Genomic DNA, 5575 nt, shown 5'->3' on the forward strand with positions numbered 1-5575 from the left:
TACCCTAAATGTCTCCTTATTCTAATGAATCTATTTTCCCCTCAAGTTTTGTATAAATATTAATAGAAAACAAAATTATAGGATGTTAGATTTGAAAAATATATCTCCTAATTCATCCCTCTGACTTCATAAATGAGGATACTAAGAACAGTTGGGGCCATAAACATAAATGTCTATAAGGGCTGGACAGGTAACATAAATAAGAAAATCAGTTGAGTAAGAAAAGTTTTGGGGCCTGAGAAAACAACAGCGCAAGCAGCACGATGAATGGTAGCTAACACACAGGCTCAGTGGAAGAGGCAGTGGAGGTGGGGGACCATGGAAACTTGGAGAGTGCCAACCCATCGGAAGGCAGAGGGTCCCCAATTGTGACTATGTGGGAATACAAGCCCTTTGCTAGCTGAAGTAACAAAAACCTAAAATCCAAATTCTTGCATGAAAATTTGTTGATTTTAAAATTGTTGCATTAACTTTTAAACACAGAAAATAAATCCACAAACAAATCAATCAAATAGCTGCAGGCCTATTCTGTTCTCCACCCTGCTAGTTCATGACCTCTGGACTCTGTCACATGATTTCTAATAGTCTCGGCTTCATTTCCTGTTTAAGAGCCTAAGGAAGAACAGCTTATGACCACTCAGTGGTCATTCCTACCCATTCAGTGTCCTGAGCGGTGGGTGCCACTGCCCAAGCCCTCTCCGAGGCAGGCTGGGCTCCTGTTCAGCGGGAACTGATGAAAAGGCTGCGAGGGCACCTGTGCCTTCAGACCAGTCTGCCACCGCGGGTTGAGGAGCCGTAAATTCGAGAGTGGGAGCAGTTCATATGCCCTGAATTTCCTCCAGGGCCAACACCTTTTCAGGAGCGCCCGGCTCATCCTTTTCCATCTCTTCAGGGTCTCTGTAGACGTAGAGCAGCTGCGACCTCCCGCAGGTGCTCACGGGAGATGGAGCCGCGCAGGCGTCGAACTGCCGCGCAGGCGTCGAACTTCCCGGCCGGCCTCCAGCACGCCACACCCGCTGAGGGAGGTCCCTTCCCATGCGCGGGATGGCAGTGTCCACACCGCGCAGGGGAGAGTCTGCTTTACCCAGAGCTATGGTAGGCAGGTTAACATAACCTGTGAAAGGGCTGGTGGTCGGCCCTGGGATCAGTAACCACCGGAAGTTGGTCGGGGCTCCTGGGAGGCTGCCTGGAGCTGGTTAGTGAAGGTTCTGGGAGTGGAGCCCCAGCAATAGGAGCAGCTCCAGAGGCAGCACAGACTTCAGCACAGCTGAATTCCTGGAGGATATGGCATGACCCCAGCCAGGTTTTCAATAGCAATAATGGCACCAGCCTGCAGCAAAAGCTTCTCCCAGGTCCTCTGAAGCTTTATGATGTAGATGCTATCACTTTTCCTTTTGTAAATGAACTGTTCCATTTGGAAGTCAAGATTGGTGCCACCCAAGTGGGTTCCTGCTGCAGGGACTGTGAGGACAGCCTTCTTTATCCGCGGGACATGAAGGGCTCTGGACGTTGTGAATGTTTCCCTGTTATGAACAGAACCCAGGGCAATGCCATTTGGACCCGTCTCGGGGTAGCTCAGAAAGGCTGCCACCTTGAGAACTAAATTCCATCCTTTGTGTTCACAGTATGACCGATCAGCACATAGGCACTTGGACATTTGTATTAGCCTTACAGAAATGTGAGTGTATGTTTCAGTTGAGCCTTACATTCCTCTAAATTTAACTTAGAATTGACCCTGGGAGGTTGCTCTTTGGAGGTCAGAGATTAAGAATACAGATTTCAACAACATAATAGCAGCAAACAGACTCAGAAGGAAATTGTAACTGTGATGCTAATTTAGCTAAGATCATGAACATCAGAATCATCTGAGGTTATTCACATAAGAGGGTTACTTTTTAAATCACCTATCAGACCTCTCTTTCCTAGGCAGAGTACACCAATTAGGTCTCCTTTTCTTATTTGTTACCTTTGTGTTGTTTGGTTTATTCCCCAGTGATTTCTTTCAAGCTAGGGTTGTCAAAATCCATACTTGACAAAATGCTGGACTATTTGTTGCTAGCACTAAGGAGTGACTACCAGGCACCTTTTCCTCCTAGGAAATGATATGCTTGCTTAAATCAAATATTGATGAGGAAAAAAAGCAAACATTAGCAGTGCATGTTTAGCCTGACACTGGATTGGGATAGAATTTGGCCTATTAAATGGACTTTGATGCTTTGTTCCCTACTGCAAAAGTGCCTCCACTCTCAGAAAACAGAAATCGGGGAAAACACACTCTCTGCATAGAAATAAAAACAATGCTCTAATATTAAAGGGAAAACACAATGATAGAAAAGTCAGGAAGCAGCTCAGCAAAGCTATTACCATGCTTATTGCCATTTGAAGGCACAATGATTGAAGTTATTGTCTTAATGTAAGATTACTAAATAATGCATCCCATAAAGGAGAGACATTGTGTTGGCCATAAAACGTGTGTGACTGCAACAGAATTCATACTTATTTAATGACACTTTAGAATCAGATGGTAATTAAAATGAAGTAGGAATTTTTAAAAGGCAAGAGAATTCAAACACACCAGTACATAAATTGAAACATTCTCTTTGTTTTGCAAGCACATAAAGAAGTAAATTTCACACAGGGTTTTTTTTTTTTTTTTTTTCTTTTTTGGCCCACTGGGAACAGCACAATTTTGACTCCTTGGTATTTCCACTTCTAATTGCTAGGAGGGTTCATTATCAGCTGTCTAAAGTGCGATACATCAACCTTGCAGAGCTGAGTTACAAAAGACGTTCACACATCTGATGGGCTGCTGTGCTAAATACATCTTAATTTGTGCTGCATCTGCTGTTTTCTAATTTGTTTGTCATGCCGTGAATGCTGCAGACTTTGTTAGAGTAGCTTCCTGGTTTTTTTCCTCTAAAAATGCATCAATTCTTCATTTAAAAAAAAAATGGCTGTCTTCCATCATTGTTCATCTGTTTCTTGGAATGCCATAAACTCAATTCTGTTATGCACATTCATGTATGAAAAAATCCCGTGCATTTGAATATATATATGTATTATATTAGAATAAATGCACATGTATTTTTTGCATGTGCATCAAGCCAAGTATTCAGTTTAATCACATAAAGCAAAACAAACTTTTTTCAGCCGTTACTGGATGCACAAAGTGACAAACGCTCCAATCTCAGAATTCTGGCATGGATAAAAGTGCTTCAAGTCGCTGGGATCCGCTATGCAGAAGATGGGCATAAGGGTGGTGCTCTCAGTTCAGACCCAACTAAGCAGCAGTTCAAGTGGTAAACAAGCATATGCAATTCAGCATGATCTGGAATACACCAGTCTCACAATAGGGAAGTTTGAGTTGGGAAAGAAAACAAATACCACCATCCCAGGCCCATGCCTCCCTCAATCTTTTCACAAATAACAGTGTCAAAGATGAAGGCAGAGCCTACTTCCTGGGCATGTGACCTATGCAGTCACTTAAGTCTCATACTTAGAAAAGCTGAGTTGGGTTTAATACTCTGCTGTTGCTGTTTAGAAATTTTTAATAATTTATGAACAAGGGGCCCTGCATCTTCATTTTGCACTACACCCCGCAAATCATATAACTGGTCTTAGATGCAGCATGCATTTTAGGAATGCTGATGGAACAGCTGATAGATTTACTCTGTAGTATGTATTTCAAGCTTTTAGTCCTTTTATCTTTACGATCACAAAAATGTACACCTTTAAATGAAAAAGAAAGGAAGGATAAAAGGAAGAAAGTGGGGAGAGAGGGAAGCAAGAAGGGAGGGAAAAGCAAATAGTATTTTTTTTGTATTCATATAGTTCTATGGGGCATGAGGGATGGAAGGCAGCCATTCCTAGGTATTATTTATTATTTCTAAGCACCGAGCTTCTTTGAATGAAACTGATTAAAGGAAAATGCCTTCCACTGTAGATTTTGGAATCACCAGCCGAAGTGGCACTCAAAGTCAGTCCGCAATCTTAAAAAAAAAAATTAAACTAAATACAATTCAATTTTTTGGATAATTTCCCACCACCCCTTTCCCTTACACACACACACACACACACACACACACACACACACACACGTAAAAAATCAGGGAATACAGAGGGCTTGGAAATATCGGAGGAGTGTCTGGGGCTCTTTCCCTCCTGCAGGCTGCTTTTTGGGAGTGAGGCTGTGAACTGGGCTGCAGTGAGAGGCTGGCACGGAGGCTGGCATCCTTTGTGTATGCGCCTGGCGATAGGGATGCAGTTCAGTGCCCTGGATTCCGCCGGCTGTATAGCCTTCCGAGAGGGAGACGTGGACCCCATTTACATAATGCCAGTCAGTCTTCCGTGTCAAGTTTTCCCAAGAACATGTAGAAACGATTACCAAGGCAGGCATTATGACGGGTCGCGTCACAGACCAATCAGGGCTTCCGTAAAGGAGTATGTTGAATCAATAACGCATACTGTTCAACCAGGGCTGAGAAACAGACCTCATAAAGTAACAGCATTTGTAAAGGTTAATCAATTCAGCTAATTGTAAATGCTCTCAATTGTCAGTCCCTAAGCAGTCCCTTCTCTTTGTAGCTAGTAATTCACTGTGGGATGTAGCAGCTCTAAAACAGGAAGCAGAGAGAGAGAGGGGAAAGCAGTCAAATTTCTCATTACTCTCCCCATGTTGTGCTCTGCCAGTGTCTGTAAATGTCAATACGTTTACCACAGGGATGTAGCCTTTTTTCCCTACGAGCAATAGTTGCCTCTTTCATTACACACAAAACAAAGTAAAGAGCCTAATTATCTTGGTCTAGGCAGATGGAAAGGATATCAGGATACTGATCTTTGGGGCAATATCTTAAGGCAATGCATATGACTAATAAGCTGGGCAGTTAAAGGGGTAGTCTTTCATTGACAACTGTAAGAAAAACACATCTTATTCACTGCTCAGAATTGACTCAGAAAAAGAAAGAAAATCCTTCTGAGAACAAACCATTGTGGAGGGTTTTTTAAATGAGTGTCTGTGGAGATTTGAGAAGTTGAAACAAAGCATGTCAGGCAGAAAACAATGAGGTAATTCTACACTGAAATATCAGACTCTGGCAGTGAAAACAAACCAATGACCTTCTTGGAACCAGACAACTCCTTTCTCTGAGGCCTGATGATCAGAGTAACCCTTATTTCCAGGCCACTAATAAGGGTTCTACTGGGGACACAGAATGCAATTTGTGTTAACAATGCTAGAAAAGTTCTAGAAAATGGTGATACATGACAAATGATAAATTGTCCTAAAAAAAGTCAATCTCTTTGTACGATCTCACATACAGTCTTACTGTCCTTTACTTTGTATGTGTATATAGTATTACATTTCAGAAAGTCTTGTTTCCCTGCAGTTATAGAGATTAATCTTCTATCTTTAAAAAATATAGGAAGATACAGTTATTTTCAAGACTATTTACATAAGTGAAAAAAAGAAGATGAGGAAAACAATTTCAAATGTTTTGATGCACAGTAATATTTATAGCAATGTGAGAAATAACTAACACCCACCCATTTATTATACTTTAGAACCCAGTGATATATA

The 5575-nt window shown here is 41.8% G+C and overlaps 1 pseudogene; it reads right to left on the reverse strand.

The window, feature by feature from the left end:
- Nucleotides 1-627: 627 nt before the first annotated feature.
- On the reverse strand, nucleotides 628-1657 carry LOC133090558 (small ribosomal subunit protein uS2-like; annotated as a pseudogene).
- Between the last annotated feature and the right edge of the window lie 3918 nt (nucleotides 1658-5575).

This window comes from Eubalaena glacialis, chromosome 4 (genome assembly GCF_028564815.1).
Source record: "Eubalaena glacialis isolate mEubGla1 chromosome 4, mEubGla1.1.hap2.+ XY, whole genome shotgun sequence".
Classification (NCBI taxonomy): domain Eukaryota; kingdom Metazoa; phylum Chordata; class Mammalia; order Artiodactyla; family Balaenidae; genus Eubalaena; species Eubalaena glacialis.